Genomic DNA, 15,017 nt, shown 5'->3' on the forward strand with positions numbered 1-15,017 from the left:
GGACATTACTTTTTTATAGATTCTTGTTATATTGGCTAAGAATTTGCTTAAAGGCTTTAATCACTGTAATGTGTAAGGACCAAGAGAAGATCAGAAAATAAGCAGGGCACTAATGGAACAGGGTACTTAAGGGTTACAGGCAGGTCCTGCTCCTGTTCTGTTAGGAGTAACATGCCCAAGGTCGTTCAAGAAGCAGAGACAGATAGGGACTCTGGGAAGCTGAGAGAGAAGAAAAAAAAAAGGAAAAAGAGACAAACGTTTGCATTCTATTGGTTAAAAGACCCTTATCAGAAGTTTAGGTTTGGAATTCGCCAATGAGCTAGACCCCAGCCCCTGTTGCTATGCTATGTGCAGCCCCCTTAGCAAATAGGTTACCACCACATCTGCTTCTGTATTAGGCTTGCTTGCTTAGCTTATAAAAAGATTTAGCTGTGAGCGCTAGGTGCGATTCCCATCTGTAGCTCCTTGTGAGCACGGTGTCTCTGGACACCTCGGGAATTTGCCCCTGCACAGGTAAAACTGGCCAATAAAGTTACATCTATACTCCTGAAAGTCTCCGATGTTTGTTCTTGTACCCGGTGGATGCTACATCTCTGGGGGCTCACCCGGGATTTCCCTTGGTGGAGTTTTTTGGTCGGAGACCAGAGGGACAGCTCGAGTTGAGTAAGTACTCTTTGAGGATCCCCATTTGGTTTTGGTTTTGAGCTCCGGAGCATATAAACCTGAGGTAGTAGGTGGGACGCCGCTGGTAACCTACCCAGGGCTTTCAGAACGGGACACCGTTTTCTGAAAGGAATTGTTAACTCTAGGAGTTAACTCTAGAAGTGACCGGTCACATTAGGAATTTCTGCACCGCGCTGCGCTGCGTTTTGTCTGTGTGTGAATGCCTGAATTGAGTGTGAGACAATCTTTTACTCTAGCCTTTTTTTTGCTTATTGGTTGGGGTATTTTGATAATTGTTTTGTTAATTCTTGAAGGTTTAGAAGCAGACAAAGTGGGATAAAGAAGAATGGGACAACAAGAGTCTGTACCTGGTTCTCCACTTGAGTGCCTGCTAAACAACTTTTCTGATTTTCAGAAAAGAGTCCAGGGGTATGGAGGGCCACCTCCGGACCGAGAGATGCTCCAGACCTTGAGTCAGTTAGAATGGCCCACCTTCGACGTAGGGTGGCCCACTGAGGGAACTTTTGATCTTCCTATTGTGTTTGCTGTCCGAGCTATTATCTACCAGGTGCCCCATCCAGACCAATATTTGTATATAGATGTGTGGGTTGATATTGCCACAGATAAGCCAGGGTATATCAGAAAGTACATAAAGAATGGCAAGAGAAAGAGAAGGGCAATATGTGTTACTGCAAGTAACCAGAGGGCAGGGAAAGGCAGTAGGGAGGAAAAGGAGAAAACCAATTCCCCGGTACAGTCCACTGTACCATCATCTAGAATTTACCCTGTCTTGCCTGAACCACTGGAGGATCCCTTAGACCCAGTAAATTTCCCTCCTCCCTATCGGTGGCAGGGAGGACCTGATTCCACACAGCAGGACGTAAGTGGATTTTTGAGTCCACCACACACCCGAGGAGGGGCGATATATTCGCCTTCTCCTTCGGTAGGAGATGCCGCCATCTTGCCTTTGTCTCCTGCAGGAGGCACCGCCATCTTGCCTCCTTCTGCAGGAGGTGCCAAGGGGAGCACGGCCATTTTACCACTCCGGGAAGCACCACCGGCACCAGATGCTGGTCCACGAGCGCCCCCTCACTTCATCTATGTGCCTTTTTCCACCAGTGATTTGTACAATTGGAAGCGGGAAAATCCTCCTTTTTCTGAGAAACCGCAGGGACTAATATCCTTGCTTGAGACAGTTTTTAGGACCCACCAGCCAACGTGGGATGACTACCAACAGGTCTTACAAACTCTTTTTACTACAGAAGAAAGAAATAGAATAATGAGAGAAGCAGCAAAAGCAGTTTTAGAGGACGGGGGAACGGATGGGGAAGTTGAGAATGTCCTTCCCAAGCAGCCCCCGGCCTGGGACCCGAATACCTCAGGGGGAAGGGAAGCACTCTTCCAGTATCGCCGGGCTCTGTTGCGGGGTTTAAAAGCAGCAGCCAGGAGACCCACTAATTTCAGTAAGGTAAGTGAGGTTATCCAGGGAAGGGAAGAATCCCCCGCCGCATTTTTAGAGCGGCTAATGGAGGCCTACCGGGTTTATACCCCTATAGATCCAGAAGCTGAGGAGAATCGCAGGTTAGTAAATATAGCTTTTGTGACGCAAGCTGCATCAGACATTAGGAAGAAGCTTCAGAAATTAGAAGGATTTGAAGGGAAAAATAGAAGTGAGCTAATTGAAATAGCTCAGAAAGTATATATAAATAGGGATGACTCAGAACTAGGGAGAGCAGCTGTCAAGATCCTCATTGCAGCTCATAAGTCAGAGAAGAAGGGAAAAGGAGAGCAGCAAAAAGGCAAAGAGAAAGGTCAACCACGGAAGCAAATAGGCAAGGACCAGTGTGCCTATTGCAAGGAGAAAGGACACTGGAGGAAAGATTGCCCAAAGTTACGGGTTAACAGTCAGAAGCTAAAGCAAGATCCAGAGGTCTTGCTCCAAACCTTGGACTGACGGGGCCAGGGCTCCATTTCTGTCGGCTCCCAGGAGCCCATGGTCACCCTAACAGTCGAAGGAAAGCCAATAGACTTCCTGGTTGACACGAGAGCCACCTATTCAGTTTTAAAGAAGCCACAAGGACACATACAAAAAGAAAATACAAAAATAATAGGGGTAATGGGAAAAGCAGTAGCTTATCCACGGACCACCGCAAGAATCACAAATTTAGGTAGAGGCACTATTACTCACTCATTTCTAGTCATTCCAGATTGTCCTTATCCTCTCATGGGCCAAGATCTCTTGCAGAAACTTCAAGCAACAATAACCTTTAAGCAAGAGGACAGCAGTTCCCAGGAGGGGAAGGGAAAAGTCAGTCTCGAGGTAACAGTGCCCATATCTGAAGAATACTTGATGGCAGTCCTACAGGAAGGTAAGGACGAAGTCATCGGGGTCCCAGAGGAAATACGGGAAAAGGTGCCAGGGGTGTAGGCAGAAACCAACCCACCAGGCTTAGCCGCTCATCAGCCACCTGTCATAGTGCAGTTGCTGAGCACTGCTAGCCCCGTGCGGGTAAGGCAATATCCCATACCAGCACGAGCTAAGCAGGGCATAGCGCAGCATCTGAAGTGCTTACTAGCGGCGGGTATCCTCCGGGAATGCCAGTCAGCCTGGAACACACCTTTGCTCCCAGTCCAGAAGCCTGGGACCCAGGACTATCGTCTGGTGCAAGATCTGCGAGAAGTAAACGCCCGGGTAGAGACTATTCACCCAACGGTGCCAAATCCCTACACTTTGCTAAGTTCATTACCCCCTACTTGTACATATTATTCAGTACTGGATTTGAAGGATGTTTTCTTTTGCATCCCATTGGCCCCCAAGAGCCAGGAGATATTTGCTTTTGAATAGAATGATTCGGAAAATGGACTAGTGGGACAGTATACATGGGCCAGGCTTCCTCAAGGGTTTAAGAATTCTCCCACTATCTTTAATGAAGCTTTGTGTAAGGACTTGCAGGGGTTTTGAGCTGCCCACCCTTTAACTGTGTTGCTCCAATATGTGGATGACCTCCTCATCGCTGCAGCCGAAGAACAATGTAAGACGGCCACCTTAGACCTACTCCAGGATCTCCAGCAGATGGGGTATCAAGTCTCTGCCAAGAAGACCCAGATTGTCACCCAAACTGTAAGTTACTTGGGATATAACTTACAAGGGGGACAAAGGACATTATCCAGTCAAAGGATTCAAACTGTGTTGCAGATCCCAGAACCCACTAACAAAAGGCAAGTGTGAGAATTTCTGGGAGCAATAGGATATTGCAGACTCTGGATATTAGGATTTGCAGAGCTGGCCAGGCCCCTCCATGAATTGACGCGGGGCAAAGAAGAACAGTTTATTTGGACAGACAAGGAAAGGAAGGCTTTCCAGGCACTGAAGGAGGCCCTAGTAGCTGCCCCAGCATTGTCCCTACCAGATATGGCCAAACCTTTCCAGTTGTACATTGCTGAGAAGGGAGGGATAGCCTTGGGAATCCTCAGCCAAGAGCTTGGGCCATGGAAGAGGCCTGTAGCATACCTATCCAGGAAGCTAGACCCCGTAGCGTCTGGCTGGCCAACCTGTTTAAGGGCACTTGCTGCTACCTCAATCCTAGTTAAGGAGGCCAACAAACTGACATTGGGTCAGGACATCCAGGTTATTGGAGAACACTATCTAGAACAAGTGCTGCGTGCCCCACCGGATAGGTGGCTCTCCAATGCTCGATTGACACAGTACCAACCACAGTTATTGAATCCCCCAGCAGTGCAGTTCTTGAAGACGGCAGTCTTAAATCCTGCCACTTTGCTACCGTTGCCAGACCCATCAGTGGTCCATGACTGCAGACAGATATTGGACACTGTCACAGGGGCCAGACCGGACCTCAGGGACCAGGCCTATGAGAAGGCAGACCTCATGCTGTTCACTGATGGAAGCAGTTATGTCCGAGATGGACAAAGATATGCAGGAGCAGCTGTAACTACCCAGGACAGTGTCTTATGGCAGAGAGCATTACCAAAAGGTACTTCTGCACAGCGAGCAGAGCTAATTGGACTTACACAGGCCCTCCAGATAGCTGAGGGCAAAGTGGCCAACATTTACATGGACAGCAAGTACGCCTTTGCCACTGCTCACATTCATGGTGCCATTTACAAAGAACAAGGCTTGCTAACGACAGGGGGGAAAAGAAATTAAGAATAAAACTGAGATTTTAGCCCTGCTCGATGCCATTTGGCTTCCCTCTAAAGTAACCATAATTCATTGCAAAGGACATCAAAAGGGGGACTCTCCAATTATTCAAGGAAACAGTTTTGCTGACATCGTTGCCAGAGAAGCTGCAAAAGAAGGAACTGCAGACATTCTACCGCTTTTGCCTCAACCCGTGCTGCCTCCCAACCCTAAGTATACTCCTGAGGGCAAGAGGGAAAGCAATTAGGGGGTAAAAGAAATAAGCAGGGGTGGATAGAACTACCTGACACTAGACTCTAGCTACCCCAGGGAATTATAGGAGAAATTGCAAAGGAAGTCCATGCAAGTTCCCACCTAGGGCAAAATAAGATAGAACAACTAATTAAGAAATACTACAGGGGACCCCAGCTTTGGGATACTGTGCAATCCATAGTTTCTAGATGTAAGGCTTGTGCTAAGGTCAATGCTATAAACAAGAAGCTCCCCCCTTTAGTTAGATATAGGGGAAAGTGCCCAGGAGAGTTATGGGAAATAGATTTCACAGAAATGACTCCAGGAAAGTCAGGATATAAGTATCTACTGGTGTTAATAGATAATTTTACAGGATGGACGGAAGCCTTTCCCACCAAGGGTGAAACTGCTTCCACAGTTTGCAAGATCCTGCTAAGAGAGATCATCCCTAAATATGGAATTCCTATAGCCATAGGATCTGACAATGGACCAGCTTTCATCTCTAAGATTTCCCAGGAATTAGCTACGAGGCTAGGAATTGATTGGAAATTGCATTGTATTTACAGGCCTCAGAGTTCAGGACAAGTAGAACGAATGAATAGGACATTAAAGGAAACTCTAATTAAATTAAGAGAGGAGACCGGCGAAAACTGGGTAGAGTTACTCCCTTTTGCCCTGTTCTGGGTTAGGTGTACACCTAACACTAATAGATGGACCCCCTATGAGCTTATGTTTGGACAACCCGTTCCAATGGTACCCCAGCTCACCAGAGAGGAAATAGAGATGTCTAATCATACTTTCCTCAAGTTCCTACAGGCATTGCAGCAGATTCGGAGAGAAGTAAGGGAGCTGCGGGAACAGAGAGCTGCAGCATTGGAAGACAACGCCCAAAGGTTGTCGCCACCAGACCCTGGACAGTGGGTTTGGGTTGCCAACCACCGTCGAGGGAACCTAGAGGCGCGGTGGCAAGGACCATTCCAGGTGTTGCTCAGTACCCCTTCTGCAGTCCGGATAGCAGAAAAGCCCTATTGGATCCATCTCTCTCATGTGAAATCAGCCCAACCACCTGACAAAGGATCCCGGAGATGGCAAGTCAAACAGACCCCTGGAGAGCCTCTAAAGCTCACCTTCTCCTCCACTTAGGACTGATGACTTTTTATTATTTACCCAGCAAGGGACTAGAGTTGCAGGAATGGGTTTTAATCAGGACAGCAGATGGCGCAGTTATAGCACAGAATAACACCTGGGATAGTAGCACCTCCATAACACTCCAAGCTGATTTATCAAAGTTTTTTGAAGAAAAATTCTGTGATTCACCAGCAGCTTGGAGACATTCTGATTCAGCCAGGAGCCCGCTCTTAGATAACTGGCCTAGCTCAGACACTGCAGGTAGTAAGTGTTCACCCCATGTTAAGAATAGGGCTTTATGGTATACTCCACACTATGCCTGCCCTGAACCCCCTTCCAGACAGCGCCGTAATTGCGGGTCTCACTCAGATTATTTTTGTAAAGCGTGGGGTTGTGAAACACTTGTCAGTGAATTTCAATGGAGTCCACCTAAACCAGACCCAGACATAAGTCTCTTTCGATTAGGAACTAGATCAGGGGGAAGAAGGCCCAATGATGGTTGGGATGAGGACTGTGCTAAAGATAATTGTAACCCTACTATCATTACTATTAAGAAGCCTAAAGACCCAAGTTGGAATTCAGGAAAAACCTGGAGGCTAAGATTATATGTAACTGGACATAATCCTGGTACCTTTTTCACCATTAGAAAGCTTCCTACAAAGAACAGACCTTTCCTAATAGGAGTAGGGAACGGGCTGCCACCTAGGCCCCCTGTCAGCCTCCCGGCAGCACCAAAACTCCCGAACAGTAAGACAGGCCTAGACCAGAGCGGAGCTACCACGACTCCTACTGTAGACTCTTTCCCAATAGAGCCAGAGGAGCAGGACCATAAATTACCTTTTTACACTCCCAGCCTGTTACTAGAAAGACCACACCACCAAGAGACATATACCCTAGATTTATTAGATAAGGTATTCCCCTTCTTTAACAAGACACAGCCTGAAATTACAGAATCTTGTTGGCTTTGCCTTAGTCCCAGACCCCCTTTCTATGTAGGGCTTGGAGCCAACACCTTGAGGGAAGTGGAATTGGCTCCTACTACAGTAACCCTTACGAGGGACCGGAACCAGGATCAGATGAAAGATTGTGTCTCAGAAGGATCTCTCACTTTAGCAGAGTTCCATGGGAAAGGAACCTGCTACCTCTTAGCAAATTTCACCTTAGGTAATTCCAATTACAGTGACTATTGCCTTAACCAAGAAACCCTACTCGCCACCCTAGAGGACCCGAAAGTGACAAAGGCACCTGAAGGACTATGGTTTGTGTGTACTCAAGGTATCTTCAAGTGTATAGTCCCCACTCATCCTGAACTTTGTGTAAGTGCTTACATTATTCCACAGGTATATCTGTATAGGGGAAACCCCGAATTCCTTGTTGCTCCCCCGAGGCGGGAAAAACGAGCTCCACTTCTTATCCCTATCATAGCTACCATAGGAATTGTAGGGTCAGCAGCAGTAGGGACAGCATCCCTCATTCAAGGGGAACTTACCCTCAGACAGCTATCCAAGACATTCTCCAAAGATATTGTGCTTCTCCAAAACCAGGTAATATACCTCGAGAAGCAAATAGACTCCCTAGCCGAGGTAGCCCTTCAGAATAGGAGAGGACTAGACCTCCTCCTACTCAAGCAAGAAGGACTGTGTGCTGCTCTAAGAGAAGAATGCTGTTTTTATGCTAACCACTCTGGAGTAATTAGAATATCAAGGTACTTGCAAACAGATTAGAAAATAGGAACTTAGAAGAAGATGACCCAGGATGGTATGCCTCTATGTTCAGAACTTCCCCTTGGCTAACCACTCTTATATCTACAATTGCTGGGCCATTACTGATACTTTTGTTAGCTCTCACTATTGGGCCTGTAGTTATTAATAAACTCCTTACATTTATTAAGGAAAGAATCGAGACTGTAAAAGTGATGGTTCTGTCTCAACCTACCTACACCATCCTTCCTTCTGATGAGAATCAAGGGTTTGATTTATGCCCTAATAGGAGTAGGGAATGTAAGGACCAAGAGAAGATCAGAAAATAAGCAGGGCACTAATGGAACAGGGAACTTAAGGGTTACAGGCAGGTCCTGCTCCTGTTCTGTTAGGAGTAACATGCCCAAGGTCGTTCAAGAAGCAGAGACAGATAGGGACTCTGGGAAGCTGAGAGAGAAGAGAAAAAAAAAGGAAAAAGAGACAAACGTTTGCATTCTATTGGTTAAAAGACCCTTATAAGAAGTTTAGGTTTGGAATTCATCAATGAGCTAGACCCCAGCCCCTGTTGCTATGCTATGTGCAGCCCCCTTAGCAAATAGGTTACCACCACATCTGCTTCTGTATTAGGCTTGCTTGCTTAGCTTATAAAAAGATTTAGCTGTGAGCGCTAGGTGCGATTCCCATCTGTAGCTCCTTGTGAGCACGGTGTCTCTGGACACCTCGGGAATTTGCCCCTGCACAGGTAAAACTGGCCAATAAAGTTACATCTATACTCCTGAAAGTCTCCAACGTTTGTTCTTGTACCCGGTGGATGCTACATAATGTATTAGAATGTTTGTTTGGGTATCTGTTAGCGTTGGCTATACTAATTTTGTGTTTGTTCTGTATTTTTTCAGTCTACCTCCAAATTAGAATCTGGGAAACTAGGAAATCAGACGAGTGCAAATCTCAGTAAACAAATTAACAATAAAAAAGAAAAGGGGGATATGTTGTGGACCATAAATGGCAAAAAGCCTTTGTAGATTCGAGGCTTAGCAAAAGGCTAAGTTCTCCCCCCCACCCCCCACCTCCCTACTGACTATGATGCGGAGTATTTGAACCCACTTCACGCCCTTAAGTTGCTGGGAGCAATTTACTGCCCTTCCTCTTACTCTTTGTTTGTTCAGATGTTGGTTGATTTCACTTATTCATAGTAGGGGGATTTCTGTTTTTGCCTTGGGAGAATTCCTGTTTTAGCCTCAGCTGTGTAACTTTGTATCAAGGACTTCCTCGATTTGCATATGACTATATAGTAAAGTAAACTGGGGCTATGGGGCACTTGGATATTGCCATCAGCATTTGAAGAGTCCTCCTGGTCCCATCCTTTTTTCTTAATAAGTCTGTTTCCTTAATTCTGCACCATTCTCACTCAAAACCCAGAATTAGGAGCCGCACCGGTCTGCGGCAGATGCTTCAAAAATTTTATGTCAAAACATAAGCCTTGGCCGGTGTTGGGCAGATAAAATATATTATGCTCACTTTGTTAAAGATGGCGCTGCCCACATGGAAGCTGCCGCCCAGGTGATATTAATGTGTGTTGGGAGCAGGCTGTGGGCAGGCAGGATCCTTGTAGCCTGGGGCTTGGTTTTAGGACTAAGCCTTTCCTACCCTTTTTGATGTGGGGTGGTACAATCCCATCATGCCTCAGATAAGTGTCTTTGTATTAGAGACTTCCCTGTTTGTATATTGGATTAAAGGTTTTGATTTCTGCACTATAAAGTGGGGCAGACTGGGAGCTTGCTCTCTTGGTTCCTGAGGTTAGCATTAGAGAGCAGAGAAAGGCCACATGGAGGAGGCCTAGAGAAGCAGCCAAGATGGCAGAGTGCTGAAGGAAAAGCCAGTTTGGGCAGAGTTTGTGCAGGAAGAGGGAAGAAGATGGGGAACAGGTAAATAAGTCTGGTGAGCTAGAAACCTTTGATTCTAGGAAACTCGGATAAGTCAGTGGCTTTGTGAACACTGAATGAGTGGGTTTTGGAGCCCAGTGTGTGTTGTACTTGCCCACCAGGTGCAAGCTAGGATTAAAGGTGATGGCCCACCAGTTTTCGGCTCCATTGTTTCTTTACCGACTGTTCAAATCCAATGCAAACCTGCATGGGCCAGGCGGCTGTAATGGTGGCCGCGGCTACTGGCTTTATAGCCGGTAGGTCTCTTAGAGCGTCATCCCTATATGCCAAGGTTCCAGGTTCGACCCCCCATCAGGGCTCAAACAAGGAGCAACCAATGAATGCACAAATAAGTGGAACAACAAATCGCTGTTTCCCTCTCTCTCTCCCACCCCTTCCTCACTCTCTAAATTCAATAGATAAACATTTTAAAAATATATACATATTTATATGAAACATAAAAGTGAAGCCAATCTAACTTCTGATTGAACCAAGCACGGGATGGGGGGAGGAGAGTAAAGCTCCCCTGCTCCTTAGCCTTGTCCACACCCCCAAGTTAGCCCCTGAGGCGCATAAGTTTCCTCAAAACACTGTGAAAACCATTGTTGTCCCAGAAGGCAGCCTAGGCATGTGGTCCTGGAGCTGCCACTGCCCAGCTGTGTGGCTCCGGGAAAGTCATTTACCTCTCTGCTCTGAGCCTCGTTTCCTCATCTGCAGAGTGGGCTTGATAAACTCCATCAAAACAGGGTTGGGGCAACAAAAATGAAAACACTCTAAATGTTTTAGGAGCTTTGGTGTCACGATCATTTTCCAGCTATAAGAATACTGATAAACAAAGTGAAAATCCAGAAAACAGGAAACTTTGGACTTAGTTTTTAGTACTGGTTCCATTCCTCACTTGCTGTGAGAGACTTTCTGTACCTTTCTGGACCCCAGTGTGTAGAATATGGAAAGTACCTGCCTCAGCTATCTCAATGGGACACTGTGAGGCAGCTGTGTTAGGCTTGCTCGCGGGTTTACCAGCTGCAAGCACTTTGCTTGATTGGTACATGAACACGTGGCAGAGGCCCATGTGCATAGCCTATATAAGGCTGTGGGTGCTTCCCCTGGGAGGCAATTCTCCCAGATTGCTCTTCCACCACTGTGAGGTGCAGTTTTCCTTGCTCCCTTGCCCTTTGCCCTTACTGCGAATAGTAGATTTTTCTTTGTTATCAGCTCACCTGTTATTAGCTCTTTCCCTTTTGTTATTTGCCTGCCTGTCTTTGCTAGCCTCCAATAAATGGGTATGGCCTGATACTTTTTGGCTCCATAGTTTCTCTACCATCTGCCCGAATCCAATGTGGATCTGCCTGGCCGTGGCATTACACACCATAAAAGCAAAAATGAGGGAAAACAGCTCTTAAAACATCAAGATCATAACAATGTCAGGACAGTGTCAACAGCATTAACTCTCCACTGTAGCAAACACCCTGGGAAGGGCACAACACAGCTGGGAGGCTCCTGGATTTCTCTGAGAACCACTGCTGGAGAAACAGCTGCGTTAGGCTTGCTCGCTGGTTTACCAGCTAAAAGCACTTTGCCTGAACAGTGCGTGAACACACAGCAGTGCCCCGTGTACATAGTCTATGTAAGGCCATGGGTGTTTGCCCTCAGGGTGGATGGTGGGTTGCCTGCCCACCCACCCGCTACTGTGAGGGGCTATTTTTGCTGCTCATTTGTCTGAGAAGTGGTTTTCCCTGCCTGTTTGCTCATCCACCATTGAGAGGCTATTAAACAAAAATGGCCCAAAGATTTCTGGCTCCGCAGTTTCTCTACTGTCTTCCAGAATCCAATGTGGACCTGCCCGGCCTCAGCCATGGGCATTACAACCACACACATGGTTCAGGGCAGTGCACCAATGAGCAGTGAGTGCCATGTCCAGTTATTACTCATATAGTTCCCTGCATCTTTTAAAATTAACCTTAGCCTTTTCTTGATTACATGGAATTCTCCACAAACAATATCCTATTTGTAATGCCAGTGGCTGAGGCCAGGCAGGTCCACATTGGATTCACTGAGGAGCCAGAAAGTGTCGGGCCAAACCTGTTTTTGGAGTCTCGCAAAGACAGGCGAGCAAATAAAAGGGAAAGAGCTAATAAAGGAAAATCTGCTATTTGCAGTAAGGGCAAGGGAGTGAGGAAAACTGCACCTCACAGTGGCGGGAGAGCAACCTGGGAGGATTGCCTCCCAGGGGAAGCACCCACAGCCTTACATAGGCTACGCACACGTGCCTCTGCCACGTGCTCACTCACTAATCAAGCAAAGTGCTTGCAGCTGGTAAACCCATGAGCAAGCCTAACACAGCTGCCCCATATTCCACCCCTTTAGGGTTGCTAGCCTCACAATTTACAAGACAGGTTTCTTCCCTGATGGTCCCTGTGTGAGGAGTGAGGTACATTACACAAATCAAAACAGTACAGTCTACAGCAACAGAATTACAAACACAGCTATAGGCAAAATGATAAGAGTGGTCAGCAGTACCAAGAAAGGTAAATCTTTCATTTCTGGCAGAATATAGGCCAGAGTTCTATCTGCAGTCAGCACAGTAGCAGGCACCAGAGGCCGCCCTGGGTGGGCATTCCAAACCTTATTATCCGGTATACCAGGATCTGCTGGTTTGATGTGTAGCAAAATAGGAGAACTCATTATGGCCCATAAAAAATTACAAAGGTGCCCTTCATAATGCTGTCTCCCTGAGCACTCAAGGGGTAATGCACTTCTACCTTAGGCAGCCAGGTGCTGGTTGGCCAGAGAGTTAACTGGAGGTCCCCCTCAGGCACCACCCCACAGTGCCAACAAGGCCACCCACCGTAGGTGGGGGCCTGTACAGTCCAGGACCATGTCTGTTGAAGCCGTTGGCCTTTAAGGAGGGCTGTTGGGGCAGGAGCACGTTCCCCTACCATCCAAACCCTGGCTTGAGCAAAGTGTCCTTGGTGTGTATCTGCAACTGGATGGGAGCAGCTGCCCGGTGCAGGAGGGCCTCCACTGGAACTGGGTCCCCCCATCGAGGTCTCTCATTCAAAATCCAGAGTACTGTCCACAAGTACTCTGGGCAAATGTTGTGTCCCTCCAGTAAAGGAGCTAGTGCCCGTCTCTTGTTGCAGTTCCTGCTTTAAGATACCAGCAGCCTGTGGGTGGTAGGGCACATGGTACTTTCAGTCCACCCCTAGGCTTTGAGCCCATTGCCTCACCATAGAACCTGTGAAATGGGTACCATTGTCACTTTCAAGGACCAGCAGCTGCCCTTAAGCAGCACTCAGGTGGTCCAGAGCCTACCCTTTGGTCTGGGTTTCGGGCAGGGTAAACAGCAAGCAGACCAGTGGCAGTATCTACACATATGACTGCATACTGGTACCCGTCCAACCTTTGGCAAGGGTTCAATATTGTCTCTGCCACCATGTCAATGGAACATGACCTGTCTGGATCAGGCCAGGTAATGCCAGTTGTCTCCACGGGTGCTCCTTGTAACACACTGCAGGTTTCTTGTAAGCTGCAAGTACCTCTGTGTGGGGCAGCTGTGTTAGGCACTTTACTTGATTAGTGTGTAAGCACATGGCAGGGGCACATGTGCAAAGCCTATATAAGGCTATGGGTGCTTCCCCTGGGTAGTGATTCTCTCAGATCGTTCTCCTGCCACCGTGAGGTGCGGTTTTCCCTGCTCCCTTGCCCTTACTGCGAATAGCAGATTTTCCTTTATTAGCTCTTTCCCTTTTGTTGTTTATTTGCTCACTTATCTTTGTGAGCCTCCAATAAACAGGTATAACCCGACACTTTCTGGCTCCACAGTTTCTCTACTGTCTGCTTGAATCCAATGTGAACTTGCCTGGCCTCGGCCACCGGCACTACAGCTGGCGTTGTGAGCAGGGTTCAGAGCAGGTGGGTATGAAGCTGCTGACATACTTGAAGGGTGAGGTAGAGGAGTGGTCATTGTTCTCCAGTGTATGGTCCCCCATGGCTGTCCTTTTGGGGGTCATAGGCTGGGTGTTTTTTACAGCCCTGCAAGAGGAAACTGAGAGCTCTGTGCGAGAGGCAGCCCAAGTTTGAAAGCTCCAGGGTGAGCTGCAGAGCCAGTGGCCACAATGACATGAGCTTGAACAGTCACTGGAAAAAGAGTTGCAGATCTGAGAATTGCAAGTCAGACTGCAGGCTGGGAACCAGGTGCAGCATGAACTGAAGCTAGCACTGGAGAGGGAGGCCGACTGGGATCAAGAGTTGCATTGTGAGGGGCAGGCAGAACACCAATGGCAGCTGGAACTAGTGTGGTCTCTGGAGAAGGAATTGCAGGTTCATGAGTTGCAGTTTGCCCTGGAAGCTGAATGTTGGCAGCAACAGGTGCTGGAGAAACAACCGCAAGTTTAGGATCTTGAGAGTTGAGTACAGGAGCTCCAGAATCAGCTTCAGGCCAAGAGCCGGCAGCTGCATTAGCCAAAGCGGGCGCGGAAGATGGAGCTGCATTCCTGCTGGCAGGTGGCTCTGAGTCCATGGGAGCAGGCATTTTGGACTCCTCCTCTTCTGAAGGGGAGGCTCAGGTTACAACTGCCATCCGCAGGCAGACTTAGAGCCCAGCCATTGGTCACCAAGAAGGTAAAATCCCAGCAGTGAAGAGTCCCTCAGGAGCCATCTACAGCCTCTTCCACAGGTAGTGGAGCACTCTGTGGTCCGACCCTACACCCAGGCAGAGCTGATGGAGTTGGGGGTACAATTCAGGCAGAAACCCATGGAGCTGCTGGCAGCCTGGCTACTGAGGTTGTGGGACATAGGGGTGGATGGCATCATGCTCTCTGGAACAGAGATGGAGAAATTGACTGCCATTACCACACATTCCTCCTTGAGGCAGTGTCTTCAGAACTGCCATGACAACCCAAGAAACCATACCCTATTAGAATGGGTGATGGCTGCCATTCGTATGGTCTGGCAGAATGCTGGGGACTTGCCGCAGGCAGTGAGTTGGTGGCATGCTATAGTGAGTTAGTAAAGGTCCTTCGGTAACTAGTTATGAAGAATGCTGTGTTCTACCTTGTAAGATATTTTTCCCCACCAAGGAAGAAGGAAGGACGTAGCCATGAAGTGTGGAATAATAAAAGCTTTATTCAGTACAGCGCTTCCTGGATGATGTTCTTTGGCCTGGGGGACAGGGGCTAGAAAAGTTGCGTGGGGGAAATTTAAAGGGTCGTT

This window comes from Saccopteryx leptura, chromosome 2 (assembly GCF_036850995.1).
Source record: "Saccopteryx leptura isolate mSacLep1 chromosome 2, mSacLep1_pri_phased_curated, whole genome shotgun sequence".
NCBI classification, from domain to species: domain Eukaryota; kingdom Metazoa; phylum Chordata; class Mammalia; order Chiroptera; family Emballonuridae; genus Saccopteryx; species Saccopteryx leptura.